We start from the raw sequence: 18,458 nt of genomic DNA, 5'->3' as shown, positions 1-18,458 counted from the left end.
GGAAGAAGGCTCAGTAGACTGGATAAAAATGTCCTAGCACAAGTAATCTCTTTGATTAAAAACTCTAAACCCAGGGATTAAATGTCTGCTGCAAACCAAAACCCAACATTCCACTTTTTCCTTTTTTTTTTGGTATAAACAGGATTAAATTTTTTCTGATTTCTTTCCTCTTGTATCTAATAAAAACATAAAATTATAAAGCCAGTTAATAGATAAAACATCTTGCAGCAGTGAGTTCACATGACATAATACTCTGCCTAGCTGCGCTATGGAATGAGCTGACTGACAGCCTGAATTTGGGAGATGCTCTGCCCTACACACACACATGGAAGAAGTCACCTGCAAAAGGCCAGAAGCATTTGGGGGAGACACTTTTAACATCTGTTACATCCAACATTAACCATTTGTAGAAGCACCTGCGCTGCACACAGGTCATTATCTGAAATTGCCAGACCTGCTCGCTGTAATGATTCCCATCCTAAGGAAAAATCAATGAAGCAAGGTATCAGGCTTTATGAAACATAGATGTCTTTGGAGATGTCTGCTCATAGAGCAAATAAATATCAGAAATTGAGATACAGTCCTGAAAATGTTTTATATACTCACTTTCCCTTGTCTTGGGTATGTAAAGGAAGTAATCTTCCCACTGAGAAATTTCTGCCTATGCCTGCTTTCATGGCAGGAGCTCTCTCTGTTTTCAGCATTTGCCTGCCACAGCCCAGGGAACGTGACAAAGTGCTTTTCAGAAGTTCATTTTTTACCTATTCCCAGTTGTTATTTCCCATTGAAATAATGGCTTCTGGCGAGGTATCCTGGCACGAGCTGACATGAAAGGTGATTTGCAGTCTAACGCCAGCTTCTCAAATCACCTGAAGCTTCACTGCAAATGTCATACAAGCAGAGACAGCTAGCACACAGGGGCAGCTGGTGCTGTTTGGACTCCAAAAAATCCTTGTCTCTGGCATTTCATGTTAGAACCCTGTTTTGATTCATTATTTCTATTTTCTTCTAAGGAGGGGTCACACCTAACACACGCTCACAAAAGGTGCATTTCCAAGCTGGTAATTAAGGTCTGAGCAATGCAGTCCCTGCTCATATCAGATGCAACTTTGCAGTTAAAAATCCCCTTTGGCACTGCTTTGAAATTTTAGGGAGAAATGTCATATTTCTGCAGTATATATGCAGTGTTGACATTCAAACGTTTTCAGCCACTGCAGGATACTTTAGCAGCACAGCTCCAAACTCAGACAACGGACTGTAATTCAGATTTCATTGATTCACTATGCGGCATGCACGGCAAGGTTATGGGAAACTTCGCGATGACCATCTGCCTTCCTCTGCGAAAGGTGCACCAAACGACAGCAACATTTCAAAAGAGGCAACAGAGCAGGCACAAATAAATCATGTTCTGCTGTATCTCCCATGAAATAGAAGATAACGGCTATTTGTTACACTGATGTACAATAGGGCACCCAGCTCATATGTCAGCAAAATAGAGAGAGAGATTTCAGATGGAATCGAGGAAATTGCAGATGCTGAATTGCTTTGAGGTCGTTTTGTCCATCCCCTTCCTTCCAAAGGCAGATTGCTTCCTATCGACGCAAGGGCTTTGCCTTTGCTGCTCTAACAGCATGCAAACATGAACCTACCACCATCGCATTTGGGAAAATGAGGCCCTTTTCTCATACAGCTCACATGCTATCTTTGCCAAATGCTCCAAGTGAGATAAAGGTCCTGTTGCGCTAGGCAGGGCTGTCACATCAATAGTTACAATTCCTCAGCAAGGAAGACAGAAGAAAGATGGGAAAAAGTATTGCCTTTCATTTCATTTTACAGGTGGAGGCTGAAATGTGGGAAAATGAAGACCCAGATGCCAACATGACTTCCAGAATTTCCTAGAGGCCTTCAAGCCAGGGATCTAACTACCTCTTGGTGTCTCATGCGCACTTCAGGGTTGCTATTCACCATCCTAAGTTCTCTGTCATCCTCCAGGACTAACTTGGTGAAAGAAGGAGACATGAATGGCTAAGCTCCTGGGATAAGCACTAAGGTTTGGGAAAGAAAATGAGGCCGCAATGACTTGTATAAATGAGCCCTGAAGACCAGGCAGGTTTTGAGCAAGATCCTTCGCTCTGCCTAGTTCCTCAATGAAAAAGCACTTTCTGCTGTTAATTAGCACATCCAGCCTGGAGCAGAGCAGGCTGAGGGCAGCCCTCATGGTGCTCTGCAGCTCCCTCCTAAGAGGAAGAGGAGGGGCAGGTGCCGATCTCTCCTCTCTGGTGACCAACAACAGGACCCGAGGGAATGGCAGGGAGATGTGCCAGGGGAGGGTTAGGCTGGGTATTAGGGAAAGGTTCTTCCCCCAGAGGGTGGTGGAGCCCTGGAACAGGCTCCCCAGGGAGGCATCACGGCACCAGCCTGGCGATATTTAAGCAGCACTTGGACAAGGCCCTCAGAGACATGGTGTGAATTTGGGGCTGTCCTGTGCAGGGACAGGAGTTGGACTCGATGATCCTTGTGGGTCCCTTCCAGCTCAGGACATTCTATGGTTCTATGATTCTATACTCATACATGATGTTATTTTTAATTTCATAACACTATTTTCATGTTTCAGACTACAGATCCCTTACACATTTTACCTGCTTATGTTGCTATTTTCTGATCTTATACACAGAAAAGCAAACTCAAAAAATAGAGTAATAATAATACTTACTGGTTGTACACCCTTTTACATCAATGTATCTCTAGAGGGTCTACAACACAATATGATAACTGTCTTTAGCAAGGTCACTAGCATGGCTGAGGCCTGAATTCTAGATTCCCAGGCTGTGTCTGTGTGTCTTTCTCTCTTTTTATATTTTTTTCTTTTTTTAATGTCTAGTGAAAACTTTACAGTGTCTGTTTTCCCAGAGGACAAAAAGGTACATCGACCATTCTGATGGCAGCTAATTCTCTCCAGATCTGAGCATCCTTAGAAAAGGCATGAAATATAGACCACTTGCTGGGGAATGTGGTATTTGATCTTAAACATGGACCAAGCGAAAACCTTTGCTTTGATGGATACCATTAAATTTTTTTTTTGGTGTACTCCCCTCTCTTTTGCTAGATGACCCAATGCAATTTGGTAGATTTAGACTCTGAAAGGGAGGAGGACAAGAGCTAAAGACTTTCAGAGGAGTGAGAGATGATGGACATCAACAGAATCATCCACCTTTTCCCCAGGAATGATGGATTTTGCCACATGCATTTATGCAGACCTGGCCTTGCATGTGGTTAAAAATCCAAACTCCTTGTCCATTCAGCAGTAAAAATCACTAATGGTGAATGGATGGATGCAGAAAAAAACCCTACTGTATTTCAGGCTAGAAACTTGTCTCTTAAGGATGCTTGGACCCTTAATATCCTAAGAAGATATTAAATGGCATGGGGATGTTTGGCCTATTCCAGAGGTGAGTGCAGGACTTCTCAGGTTAAACAAATCTGCTCCTACTGAGCTAAACGTCTTTTGCTGGTGCTAATGTAGGCATAGATCCTCACTTTATGCAGCCCCGAGGGATACTAGCAATACTACCTTGCTGCTGAATTACCTGGGACCTTTTTTGTTTCTTTAATGGTGTCAGTGCAGCTGCTGCAACCCTGACTCCCATCCCCAGCGTTCCGTGTGGTCACTGCCCACGGCCACACCAGCCCTGGGCAGATCACCTTCTTCTCCCCGTTTTGAACGGCACCCTCTTCCACTGCCTTCCTTCACATGGGAAAAAGTTCAAGGTATTTTCGAGATGGCATGATTCCTGCCTTCCAAGTGCCCCACTCAGTGGAGGCTAGGGCTGGTGAGAGGTTTAAAAGTAGTTTCAGATTCCTGGCAAGGAGGAGAGAAGCCCTCAGCACAGGAAGGACAGGGACCTGTTGGAGCGGGGCCAGAGGAGGGACACAAAAATAATCCGAGGGCTGGAGCACCTCCGCTGTGAAGACAGGCTGAGAGAGTTGGGGTTGTTCAGCCTGGAGAAGAGAAGGCTGCGGGGAGACCTTATTGTGGCCTTTCAGTACTTAAAAGGGGGACTATAGGAAGGATGGGGGAGACCTCATTAGCAAGGCCTGTTGTGACAGGACAAGGGGTGATGGTTTTAAACTAAAGGACAGGAGATTTAGACTGGATATAAGGAAGAAATGTTCTACAGTGAGGGTGGTGAAACCCTGGCCCAGGTTGCCCGAGAGGTGGTCGATGCCCCATCCCTGGAAACATTGAAGGTGAGGCTGGACGGGGCTCTGAGCAACCTGATCTGGTTGAAGATGTCCCTGCTCAGTGCAGGGGGGTTGGACTAGATGACCTCTAAAGGTCCCTTCCAACCCAAACCATTCTGTGATACTATGATTCTAAGTGCATTTGCAGAACCTTTGTCCGCAAATTTATCTCTATTTGTATTTTTATTCTTCTTTAACTGCTACCTCTTATCAGCCGGAGCAATGGATAATCATCAAGTTACATTCTAGAAAAATTAGGATAAAGCATGCAATCCTGGTTAAACTCTACTTTATCTTAAAAGTTTAAAAATGTTCAACAGAGGGCAACCAGGAATGTGTGTTGAAATATATCGTGTGATAAACATTCTAATAAGACCAATGCAGTGGTTTATCCCCATGATGAGGACTTTCCTACTCTATCAAACATAGGTCATAAAAGTATTACACTAAAATCCACAGCGGCTAGGATGAAGCCAGATGTTTTAGTTCACTTGAAGTTTTCAAGGTAAATTAGAATAAAAATCCCCCTTCTTCGATATATTATTTAAGGTTTAAGATACTTGGTTGCTCCTACTTCCCTCTAGCTCACTGTAAAACTTTGGAGGAAGTTTTTTTACTCCCCAGCCACAATGATTTATCTGTCCCTGTCCCTAGTATACTTAGCCATGGAGACCTTATACCAATCGATCCCTATTACACAGCCACAAATTATCACCAGTTCCTGAAGTATCCCTTTCAAACACAGAATCATAGAATCATTGAGGTTGGAAAAGGCCTCTAAGAACATCAAGTCTAACTGTCAAGCCAACACTACCATGTCTCCTAAACCATGTTCCAAAGAGCCACGTCTACCCTGGGCAGCCTCTTCCAGTGCCTGACCACTCTTGCAGTGAAGGAATGTTTCCTAATATCCAGTCTAACCATCCCCTGATGCAACTTGATGACATTTCCTCTTATCTTATCACTAGTAACTTGGTAACTTGGGAGAAGAGACCAACCCCCCCTCACTCCAGCCCCTCTCAGGCAGTTGCAGAGCAGTAAGGTCTCCCGTCAGCCTCCTCTTCTCCAGGCTAAACCCCCCCAGCCCCCTCAGCCACCCCCCAGCACACTTGTGCTCCAGACCCTGCCCCAGCCCCGCTGCCCTTCTCTGGACACGCTCCAGCCCCTCCAGGCCCTTCTTGTCCTGAGGGGCCCAAACCTGAGCCCAGCACTCGAGGTGGGGCCTCACCAGTGCCGAGCACAGGGGCCCCATCCCTGCCCGGCTCCTGCTGGCCACACCAGTGCTGACACAGCCCGGGGGCTGTTGGCCTCCTTGGCCACCCGGGCACTGCTGGCTCATGCCCAGCCGGCTGTCAGCCAGCACCCCCAGGGCCTTCTCCGCCGGGCACTTCCCAGCCCCTCTGCCCCAGGCCTGGAGTGTTGCATTCACATATAATGCTGATTTATGTAAGTACAGCAGTTTTCTTGCCCTCAGAGCTATGTAGGTGCTCCTGCACACCCACTAGACTGCTTGCTTTGCTTGTCCCTGTGCAGCTATTCTGTACAACTCAGTGACAGAGAGACTTTCCAGGGCAAGTGAGCCCTGGGGGCAATGCATTCGAGGTAAAACTGCACCTCTGCTGACCGAGAACAGGGGCACAACAATGGCCATCTGGTGCGTTCATTCAGCAAAAATAAACTGTATGAAAGTGACCATGAGAAGATATCCAGGAAATAATCCTCTAGGTCTCTGCTGCAATAATGATGAGTTCAGTAATTTCCAGCTATCCAGCAATGATGAGGTTCAGTTTATCAGCTAGTGAAGCAAATTCTTTTTATAGTCACTGAGAAGAGTCAGGCACATCCAAAGGATGATCTGCCCCATCCTAAGGTATGGGTAGAAACCAGACTTGCCCTCTGCAGTTGCTTGTCTGTCTCCATTTATAGCAGAGGCACAAGATTACTTAAGACTTGATCATAGCATTTATCAGGTGAAAAAGTTAGGAGAGGTTAACTCACCCACAGTGGCAGATGCAAACACAAAACTAGGTGACCTGTCTTGTCATCCATGGCTTCTATTGGCCCCTTCACAGGCATGTTAACAAATATACAGACCTTGACCCCGCTTCCAGGGAAATTAAGGATCACGAGAGTGATTTTTAAGTGAAGGAGATGTGTATCCAGAACATCCAAAAGGCAAACAGAGCCTTCTGGCACCTCTTTCTGATGAGTCTGGGCTCATGCTCCTTTGCTTGGTTTCTAGGTTTTGATCAGGTAATTTGAAAAGACACAAGAATAGGAGAAAAGTATTTCAAAATACTTACATATTCTAGGATAAATAGCAGGGAATAAAAGAAGTGTTCCAACACAGCTCTATTCTTACCAAGTAAATCAAATTATGGAGGAATTCATATGGGTGCAATAGCAGAGTGTGATTGCTATTGAGACCTCTTCTGTGCGAAGGAGTTTCTGGTGCTGGACACACTATTTCTGAGTGGTCCTCCCGACTTTGCTCTTTCAGTATCACCCCATCAGGTTTTCAGCTGTCAAGAGAGGGCAAGGCCAGAGGGAAAGCAGAGAAGGCTGTCCCTCCACCTTTGCTTCCCCTGCGCATCCCTCAGGAATGAAAACACAAAACAAGCCCTCTCCCTTCCAGACCACCTCAGTCCACACCATACCTTCCCTCCAAGACTGTATTTCACCTTTACGTACTTTTCAAGCCTCCTGTATTCTTTGTCCTGTCTTCAAGCTCTTCATCACTTAACTGACTCCTTCACTGTTAAGGTCAGATTCCCATTCAATCCATCTCAGATCCCATCCCAGTTCTTCTGGGAAAAAAGGGGTGGATTTACTGCCCAGTTCACTCCCAGCACAGCTTTGTGGTTGTCCTAAATTGCACCTATACAGCCAAGGACACAGTAGTGTCCTTGAAGCTGCTGAGTAATACCCATGTTGGCTGTGATTACATACCTCCCCTACATGGGGAAGGGCATTGCTGGAAGATGGGAGGTTACAGACAACACAAAGATGACCACAAGCTCTGGGAGGTAATTTCGGGGCACAACTGGCCTGCCTTTTTCTTCCTCATTCTTCCCTCCACCAGGAGCAGGATAACAGCCACAGCAGTGAAATAGCTTTGGCACTGACACTTCAGGCAGCACCAGGTGAATTGGTGGCTGCACCCCAGCCCTGCAAGATGGATCCAAGGGTAAAGGGTGCTGATGGCTTTGGGTGCCCAGTGGCCTGGGGACTGGTGAGATGGCAGGAGAAGAAGCCCTGCAGTGGGTGGCTCAGCAAAACTTGTTGCTGGTGACATCAGTTCACCTTCCACATATCTGTGTCCACAGGACTTCTCAAGTTGTAGGTAAGCCTGGGTGTGTAAATCTACCAGGTCAATCTTAAAATACTGCTGCCCTCTTTTTTCCAGCAGGCACAGAGCCACAGCTCCCTCCCCACTTCATATTGTCCTTCGAGTTTGTTCCCTGCCCTGTCCAGGATTAAAAATCCTTGAGGCAGTCACCTTGGGCTCAGCCCTCTCCTTTTCACTGCCCATACCTGCCAGCAGAGGTTCCCTGGTATCGTAGACCAAAAAGTCAGGCTGTATCTAGCCCCTAAATCCCCCAGGATGAAGGATGATGGTAAAAATAATCACCACAGACCAGCAGTTTCCCCTGGCCATCCCTGAATGGGTTCCTGTCTGAGGGATGGCTGTGGACAAACCAAGCAAGTGGGAAGTGTGATTTGGGAGGGGTTTACGTAGCAAGAGATTGATCAGTGATGCAAAAGAAGTGGAGTTTGTTGTCACTGTAAAATAAAAGTAAGGCTATGGAGTGGGGTGCCCTAGAGACTGGAGGTGTGAAAAAGAGGGAGGCAGGAGGAGAAAATACAGGGTGAGGGGTAAAGAAGCAGGAGTTCTTATTGTACCCTGACCACCCAGAAAGAGGGCAGGAGAAGGTGGGTGGAAGCAAAGTTGTTTTGACATCCTCCTGCAAACAGCAGACCTGTGTCTCCTGCGCCCTGTGCCGCCGTGCCAGTGGCAGCAGACGAGCGCAGCCCTGCACTGCAGTCCCTGCTTCAGCTCTCGCTGCCTTCCCATCCCCCTCCAGCCTCCCTCCTTCCCACCTCCCCACAGGGACCCAGGCCACACAGTAGCATTGAGCAGTGTGGCAATAACTCAGGGCTGAGTTTAGCTACCCTAAACTGATCCCCTACCCCAACAGAAGAATAGGAAATTTTAAGAATTTCTACCCCAAAAGACACACTTCAGCCTGGGCAGCACATGTTATTTCTTCCTGCTGGTGTCTATCTGTTCCTGAGCATCTGGTTTGCAAGCTCTGCACGGCCATACTGTGCTGCCCTGGACCTGTGTGTAGGGACCCGTACAGTGCAGGAGGATTCAGACCCCATCCCCAGCTCTGGGGGTTTCCCAGTGGCCTGCAACAGATCAACGTGCAAAGGGTGAGCAGTGGGAGAAGAGGGAGAGCGTGGCATGAATAACCCCAGCTCTGTTTCTGGTCTGGAAAGAAGCAGGGACGTGGTTTATGGGTTGGAGACTTCCTCTCACCATGCACAGGACCATGCCCTGATTACTGGAGATTTTTGGCTGCCTTCCCTCACCTGCACCTTTTGCAGGCCAGCTCCCGAGCATGATTGATTCAGTTAACCAGGAGCTTTGCGCTGAGGTGTGGAAATTTCCTCAAAAACTGCTTTTCTACCCCAGGACCTCCATGCTTCTTCACACCACCAAGCAGGACAGTGTTCATATTTTTCATATACAAAAGGAGGGGAAATCCAAGCTCCTGCATTACATGGCACAGTTGTGGTTCTCCACCTAGGCAAATGGGGCAAACGTCTAGGCCTCTGCCAGGTGCTAAGCCCTGAATAATATCCACGTCCAATCAAAAACAGCTGAGTTTGTCTCCTTAGCACAGATAGTGTTCATCCCAAAAGATTTTGTCTGTGCCAAGGAGGAACATAATGAATCACTAAGGAGACAGCAGTGTGTCAAGGGACATGCACAAACCACCAATATTTGGATATATACAGTTACACGCTCACACTCACATAAGCTGGCATGTGTGTGAAGAACACTTTTACCACCTCTCATATTTGTCAAACTCAAGGAATCTCTAGCATGACTACTTTATATTAAAGAATACTTCATTATTTCACCCACAGCCCAAACTCAGTGTTAAAAATATTCAAAGGAAAAGAAGAAAATTACAAAGAGAGTAAGAAGAAATGCTGTTTCAGTGCAGGCCAGCAGTCCATCTAGCCCAATTATGCAGTGTCTGTGCATTTCTAAAGCATGACACACCAAGATAACGTCTTTCATAACATGGCTGGAAGACACCTTTGGGAGTCTCATAGTTATTGTGGATTTTCCAGCTCTTTAACAAACAAAAAAGTGAAATGAGCTGCTGGATAGGGGGAGAAATAATGCAACTCTTTATTATTTACCAAAGGAATCCTTCTCCCAAATGCAGGCATTTGAAAGAAATTGACAATAAAAAGTAAGGAAGATTAATGAATTAAAGCTATCTTGTGCCCCAGTGAAATCCAAGAGAGTTTTGTTATCTGAAGAGGGTCTTTGCTTTCTCCAAAGGGGAGTAAATAGAACAATGTTTTACTCTCTTATTCTGTCTCTTGTGAAGGTCTAATCTCAAAGCTTTCTTGAAGTCCATGGAGTTAGGCTAAACAAGTATTCTTAAATAAAAAACCCAAAAGACATCAGAAAACCTTAAAAATCAATAACACTTCCTTTCTTGTTGGCTTTCCATATGAACAAAAGCAAAACATTTGCAACACTTCACCACACGTTTCATATGCCCAGGCTGAAGAATTTTGGGGAGACAAGAATGGGATCCAATAACTGTCCCTAAAAGGAGATCCTAAGAAGGAGTCACACGTTTTCACTAACCGGTTTGTAGGCCCTCTTGCTTTGTGTGCATCCCACTGTGTACCTCTTCTAATTGTTTTTCCTACACCACTTGAAGTCTAACACACACAAGAAAGAGGAATAAAGCCTGCTAGGAAGCAAAAGGAATAGGATTTGCCTGTTTTTTATTCCATCTAAAGGAAATGTTAAAAAATAAACAGCAGACAATAAAAAGTGAAGAGTAAAGCAGATCTACTGGATTTGCTTTTATTTAAGTATTTTAATATTATATATACTATATGAATATTTTTCTATTTCATGTATATGATATATTTTTATAGTTTATATAATATTTTTATACTTCTATATATTATATAGGTTGTAATAGATAACATATATTACTTATAAATATAGTAATTTAACTAATTCCAAAATGAATCATTTAAGCTCATATAACCTGAAATTTCAATAATGAGACAGAAAAAGGTGCTTTTTTCTTTTTAAATGATGTTTTATGTTGGCAGACTTCTCTTTAATTTTCTCTTGTCTCTGCTCTTTCTGGTTTCTCTGGGGACCAGCAGCCAAAGTATGGAAACACTCTGATAATGTTTTATCAAAGGCAAGAAGAAAAGAAATAACTGAGAATCAGACACCCAAGTGTGATGTGGCAAGATTTTGGGGCCAGCGTGGTTTTGAGGTTAACTTCCAGCTAAGCAGTTTGCAGGTTTAACTAAGCCCAGCCTCCGAATGCGAAGCGCTGCTGTGCTCTTACCCAAGCCCTATCAAAAGCTTCCACTCTTGTGGTGCTCAATAAGATATAACAAGGAGCTACGTAAAGCAGATTCAGTTAAGGACACTTAACACTTCCAGCTGAAAATTCCTCCTTTCTAAGAGATAATTAATCCGTTTCCCTCTTTTTTTGGGTTTTTTTTTTTTTTTTTTTTTTTTTTTTTTTTTTTTTTTAATCTCGTATTTGGCATTGTGAAGCAACATCCCTACCCTGAAGCATCCTCTGCTTCCCTCCAGCACACACTGGTTTTTAATGAGTTTGGCCATTTGTTAGCTGGAGGGAGCCAAAAAAATGTCTAGTTTCAGATGTTTTTCTTTTTTTTTTTTTTTCATAACGTTGGACCAGAATCTGGAAAGGGAGAGTGGGAATGAGGCATTTAAGTAGGCTTGTATTTATGCATTAAAATATAACAGAAGCTGGGGTTCTGGATCTGCATATGAGATAGCTGAGTCCCACCCAAGGTATTTTTTAATTCAGTACATTCAAAGAGATTTTTCACCCTGACATACGAACATCAGCAGGCAGTTTTTATATTTGTGTCTGTCTCAAGATCACCTTGTAACGCGTGCCCTTTGTGATAAAACCTTATGTTCATAGTAGCCCATAGAGATGAAGGTGCTGTCATGGGTGATTCTCCAACATGTTTTCTTTAATTCTTATTCTAGTCAAAAAAGTAAAGCTCATGGCATCGTTTCCACTTTGGGCTCCTCATTGCCTGCCATCACTGGAGAGGTCTCCCACTGGAAGTTTGCTGACATTACAAGGGCCAGCTTGTCTTTATTTTTTCAGCCATACTCTGTGGGAGAGGGTGTCTCGTGCTGTCTCAGACAGCACAGAGCATATTTACAATGATAAACAAGTGTTAAACAGCAGCATGTGACAACCTGAAAATTTTATATTAGCCCAAAATCTTCATCTAGAGATTGCAGCGGTTGCTAACAACTGCCACTGATCAAGCCGCACATGCTGGGAGGAATTCATCTTGACCCAGCCCTTGCACTGCTGAGGCCCTGGAGCACGCGTGTACCCGCACAAGGTACAGCAGGTGTGAGCTCTCAGTTCAGTCCATAATCACTGGTCACCAGTGAGGTGCTGGCATGGCCCAGGACCTTGCTGTTCAAGGTGCTGTGCAAGCACACAGCTGGAGAAGCTGCCCATGCTCCACATATCTTCCCGTCTGGTGCTGGAGTTTCCTTAGTCGCTGCATTTCACAGTATGACCTGGTGATGCTGCCAAAGGAGGCGTCCCTTCCCTCTCGTTCCTGAGCCTGCACCTCCTCCCCGCCAAGCTTGGGAACAGCAGTTCATGTGGCAGGTGGTGAACTGGATTGGAGAACTAATCCAGGTTAATGCAAACCCAATGGGAAGGAAAAAAGAAAAAAAGAATTAATTCCCTCCTTGCTGCCAGCTGGCTCAGGGTTTCTTTAATTCCTGTGCTCAAACCCCATAGTCCGGTGGTGGTGTCAGCTATGCAACACCTGAATAGCTTCTTCCTCAAGATGGCTGTATTTCACAGCTGAGTATTTGTCCTTTTGTTCGAGCACACAGTAGCTATTAACTGCAAACAGAGTTTCTGATTTGGGTGTGCCTCTTCAGCCAGAACAGGACTCAAAACAAGAAAAGTCAGAATTTAGACTCTAAGGCCCCGAGTCAGGCTGCCTAACCAAACCTGCCAGGTTAGAAGTGCCAGGACTACCAAGCTGCCTGCTCAAGAAGAGAAAAACAGAGCACCTCCAGAGGGCAATTTTGATCTTAAATGGTCTGAATCTCATTCTTAGGGTTTTTTAGTCCTCCTAAAGCCTACAATGTCCCAACCCTCATTTAAATTTCATCATTAAATGCTTAAAGTTAGGTTATATGTGTTACTAGATTTATATGTCAATGTAGCACTATTGTTAAGAATGAGTTCAAGATACCAAATAAGATGAATATTAAGTTACCGCATATAAGCACTTCTGAAGAAATGTAGTATATTAATTCTGAATAATAATAATAATAATAATAATGACAACAATAACACTTTCCACTTATCTGAGACACTTCCCTGCAAGACATCAAAACTTTTTTCCCCAAATAGATATTTTACAATTACTTTAATGTAATACACTTTTTTAAAGACAGGCTTTTCAAAGTTCCCTGGAGTGCAGAGTGATTTTTCAATTTATGCTAGTATAACCTATTTGGAAAGGTTTTGGTTCTGGCAGAACAGGGAGGATTGAACTTTTAATTTTAAAACAAAAGTGCTGCAGATGGTAGGACCTTGTGGTATGTAGTACCTGGTATCTACCTTTGGATTTCCAACAAATAAATATTTAGGGAAAAATTCTGATAAAGTAGGCCAAAGAGTAATCATATGGTAAAGCACTGCCAGATGACAGAACCTCAGCATGTGTCTTCTGAGTACTCTGCAATATCTCAGTCTCCCTGCTGCAATAAACTGCCAATATCTGGCAATCTGTTTTGCAGGAGGGTGGCATTTAACTCCAGTTCCTTCAGTGGAAGGTAATTCCTTATTCAGATTCATGTATTTTACTTCTTTTGCAACTGTTAATAATAATTTTCAAAATGACTTTTTCAAAACCCTGTCAGAGATATGGTGTGAGACAAAGCTGCAAAGGGCTTGAGAAGAAGCCTTTATTTTCCCCATTAAATTATTCTGGGAAGTTTTTTCTCATGTCAGTGCAAATGCAGATTATACCATAGGTCATTCAGAAACACTTCACCTGTCATAAGTCTTTGCTATAAAAATCTTAAAATATAGCAAATTCACAGAATCACAGAATCCCAGGTTGGAAGGGACCTCAGGGACCATCTAGTCCAACCTTTCTGGGAAGCGCACAGTCTAAACAAGATGGCCCAGCACCCTGTCCAGACGACTCCTGAAGGTGTCCAATGTGGCCAAATCAACCCCTTCTCTGGGGAGATTATTCCAATGGTGACTATCCTCAGCATGGAAAATTTCCCTCTGGCGTCCAATCGGAATCTCCCCAAAAGCAATGTGTGTCCTTTCCCCCTTGTCCTCTCCATGTGACTCCGTGTAAAAAGGGAGTCTCCATCTTCTTTGTAACTACCCCTTAAGTAGTGGTAATTCCCATAGTTATGAAAATTTCCCATAGTTATGAAAATTTAATGGAGGGTTTGTGGAGTTTTTGGTGATTTGAAATGAAAGTATGGTGGGATTCAGCTCACCTAGTTTTAACCGGCTGAAAGGTAAGTGCATAATCTGAACATTCTTTCTCTGGTCCATGGTGTTTCTGAAGAGTGACTTCATCCCCACCCAATGTAGTTGTTCAGAAAAAGTGAAATGCATTGCTTCTGGAGGTTCACCCTTCTCTCCTCTGATTGCATACTGGAGCCAGTTTAGATTAGATGCCAAATATAAAAGGGCTCAAATTAGAAGAAATATATCCTATATTTGGCATGGGTTTTCCCATTGTGATTCTCTGTATGACCATCCCCAAACCGCTACATCATGGACCCTCAGTGGCAGGGCAGGGTCACAGCCTGACTCTGCAGACCAAGTGTCATCCACTGCAGCAAATGGCGTGGTGTTGCAGACATTTGTCAAGAAGAGGAGAAGAAGTGGCCTGACTCCACAATCCACTTCACAAACACTACCAACCTGTTCCTAGAGGCTTGGTCTGCAGTCACACTCAAGTTGGACAAAAACCAGTAGAAATGATCCAGCTGAATATTTTTTAACTGTCCTGCTTAGCTGAGCTTTAAGACTGCCTGCTACGAGAATTTTTCCCTGGCACAACCAGAATATAATCAATGAATGATAAGATTCAACAGGGACAAAACTGAGCCAATTTGTGACATTAGGGGTATGAGGCCATTCAGATCTGAAGTGCTGGGGAACAATCAGATGATGCACAACATGGCAAAAAAACTTCAAGGTTGGCCCATCCAAAGCCCAGCATTTTGTCAGCACAAAATTCCAGAAGACGACCGATTTTGTTCTAGAAAGGTAACAAAAGGACCAAGGCAAAGCAACAATCTATCAAGGTTTCACTGATCATTTAACATATCATCTCAGCCTCCAAAGCACCGTTCAAACTCAACTGTCTTTGTCCTGCAGACCTTGATCTGCAAAAAGGTGAAGGACGAAGGACAACACTGAGCAGTGAAACGCCCATATTTGCAAAGCAGTGTCAGAGTCAGAAGTAAAACTAAGTGCCCTTTCCATGGTGGTTGCGAAATCCCAGCTTTAACATCAACTTTGTCTTCGACCTTGGTCCTGTCATTTAAGCAGTGCATCTTCAATTTGACATTTGCAAAACTCAGCTCACAGGAATGTGTTTCAAGGGAGGACCCAAGATTGCCCTTTGGGGACCAGAATGCAACCAAATCTCTTCAGGAAATGATTTTATTTTCTGTTCGGGTTTCTAGCTGCTCCTGTTCTGTCTGTGTAAATTCTCTGACTCAGCTGCTGCTGACATCTCCTCCTTGTTTAATATTATCTGTGAATTTAATTCCTGTGCAATTCAATTCCACTTCCCGATAATTAATAGAGATGTTAGATGAGATCAGACCTAACACAAATTCTCCAGATACCCTGCAAGATACCTTCCATAAACTTGTTACATTATCGTTTATCATGATTCTTCGTTTACAATCTTTCAGCCAGTTTCCAACCCACATGACTGATTTCCCATCCACGCCAACCTGCATTAATTTTTCTATTAGGATTTCCTCATAATCCTGCACAGTCCGGGGAACGGGCTAGGCTGACCTTATAAACCATTTATGTCTTTGACCTCTTGATGTTACACCGACGAGGCATGAGATTGCTTATAAAACTCCAACAGCTCTTTGACTGAATTTCTCCAGCTGCACCACAGCACTCCCTTATGATGGGAAAATCAATGTAAGGAAGAGGAAGATCTGGGTTGCAGGAGAATATAAATCCTTGAATACATGGTCCTGCACCAAAATCACCATCTGACACCCCAAACTGCTCCTTCACAAAGCAGCATCTGAAATGTTGTGCTTTATGTTCGCTGTATCCTCGTTCTATAGGAAAGACCCAGTTCAAACTGGTCCTGTCAATTCAGAATGCACTTGAGTTTCTCTGAGCTTCATCCTGGGCTATTGTCTGTCCTGGTTACCTTTTATTTAGGTACTCTAAAGGAAGTGAAAAAATATCCTATTCTGCCTTTATTTTTCCTTGTCATTTTTGCTGCTTCAAAGAGTAATTGAGTTTTCCAGAAAAAAAAAGTCAGAATCATTCCTGAAGGAGCATTGTTCAGATCTGTTAAATAGTGACAAATGACCTGCTTTAACTTTCCATTTGAGGTGAATATTCTGATGAAAAGACCACTGAACATATGCAATTACAGTATTTGGCATTTATATAACATATTTTTTCACTTCAAGAATGTCCTCCTCTTTCTCCCACCTCCGAAATCTTATACTGGTAGCAAGAAGATGGTAAAAGTTGTAAGGATAGAACCTTTATTCTTTTAGGAGAAAAAAAAACCCCTTTTCTTTAAAATGAAATTATTCTCAAAAATGAAACGTCCTGAAATACTTCATGAGAGCAGGGGAGCTCTTAATCTTGTCAAGCTTGTGAAATTTATTTTTGGGTATATACCTAAAGCCTAATACTTGTGCTAATCTTGAAGCCTGGGGAAAGAAAGGACTGGAGAGACATTTTAAAATATTCAGAAATGTTCATGTTCCTTTGCTGGTGTCCCAACTTTCTGTGCAATTTACAATGATAAATATGTTGTGTATCAACTGGGTGACCAGTTTTCTTTACATGCAGATACAAAATCAGTTATGGACAGGAAAATTAATGTTAGTTAACAAAGAAACACCACTGATTGATAGACCATTTATTACCACACCTTCCAGCCACTTCTAAAGAGAAGCGGGTTTGTCATCTGGATCCAAAAGTCTATGTGGTGCAATCTCTATTGGAAGATGTTTTATACTTATCTGTGAATGAAACCTCACTCAGTAGGACAGGAGTCAAGAACATGAGCAAACTGAAGTGTGGATTTTAAGGAGAAAAATGCGTATTAATATTTCCATGTTGTGTCTGCTCAGCACTCAATTTTTTAATGTATTTAATTAATGAATAAAAATCTACTCTAACAAACCATCCTGGAAAATGGTTAGGAAAAAGGTGATTTGTATTTGTCACAGGCCCCGCCAAACAAGACATTGCGTTGCATAATGAAGCACCGCTAACAGCATCTTTCTTCTTAACAAACTGCAAACTGTTTTATAAACTAAACCTCTCCCAAAACTGGAAGCAAGGATCGCTTGGCCCATCAATACAGTGCCTTGGTCTCCAGTGAAAAATCACATTAAAAGAGCCAAAGCACCCTGTTGGAGGATACGTTCAAGTCCACGGGGACTGGGCTGTGTCCTTGGCCACATAGAGATCCTGCCAGGCAGAGCTGGTGGGTGACTTCATTTCTCTGTGATTTTTCAAACCAGAGTGACCTCTCCTTCCCCAAAGTTTGCACATGGGAAAACATTTCCTTTTAAAGTAACTTCACCCCCCCCCCCCCCTTTACTTTCTAATCTATAGTATAATGCGAGAGCAAAATTTTTTGAAAATAATTTTGAAAGAATACTTTGAAATAACCATTTCAACACAAAAAAATAGAAACATTTTGTTGGGGACACATCAAAATGAAACTACAAGAATCCTCCCTGTCCAAGAAAAAAATAAGGGCACGGTAGACATTGTTTCACAGATGCTTTTGGTTTCAAGAACACTGTAACTTCTGACAGAACAAGATTCAGCTGAAATTTTATGGGCCCACCCAACACGCAGCACAGGTAATGCATGATCTAGCACAGGTAAACGAGCGACTCAGCACAGAAGCTGCAAAACATTCATGGCCACTTCTGAACCGTAGCACCCTTTACGAAGCTGTTGACACAAGTGCAAAAATACACCATGTAAGTGCTAAAGATAACACCTCCCCATCAGGCTGACAACTCTTGTGTAACACTGGTGGAAACATTCATGCAAGGTGTAAGAAAAGCAAGACCCTGTCTTACACGAGGGCAACTTTTCTGTCTTGCTTAGGTATTTGGGCACAAGTGTTAGGTGCCCACTGAACCAGTCCTATAGGTGATGTTTACGTTCCCTGTACATTGTGAGAGCATATACGTTAGGTGTTTGGGCTTCCATCTGAAGGTGTTCAATGGCACTTCCCACCAACTGCACAAGGAAATTAATTGTGGCAGGCTGGCCCATTAGGAGCTTAAAATTTAATCCCAAACTCTGTACCTTGCGTAGGTGGGCTGCATTACATTTGAAGTCTCTGCAACGTGGCATTGCCTTCAGTGGCACGCAACAGGTAGGCAAGACTGCCCTTTGCCCTCTCGTATGCTTTCAGAGCAGACAAGCAGGCTTTGGGGCTTGTTGCAATTGCTATTATTAAAAAAGAATTATTCTGGCAGATGCCGAAACATTTGCCATCGTATGTATTGAAAAAACATTATACATCTGTGGTGCCGGCTGACTTTTTCCATCTTAGTTATAGATCATTATCAGACCAAAACCCTTCCGCAATACTAGCCAGGTAACGGCATGCCCGTCTCA

General features: G+C 43.5%; 1 protein-coding gene across 2 annotated transcripts in view; it reads right to left on the bottom strand.

Moving 5' to 3' along the window:
- The window catches only part of PTCHD4 (patched domain containing 4), a 92,173-nt gene that overhangs the window by 65,327 nt on the left and 8,388 nt on the right, over window positions 1–18,458 (bottom strand). The window lies entirely within an intron of this gene.

This window comes from Phalacrocorax carbo, chromosome 3 (assembly GCF_963921805.1).
Source record: "Phalacrocorax carbo chromosome 3, bPhaCar2.1, whole genome shotgun sequence".
In the NCBI taxonomy this organism is placed as follows: Eukaryota; Metazoa; Chordata; class Aves; order Suliformes; family Phalacrocoracidae; genus Phalacrocorax; species Phalacrocorax carbo.
The sequence above is the reverse complement of the archived record's forward strand: the minus strand, read 5'-3'. Positions and strand labels throughout refer to the sequence as shown.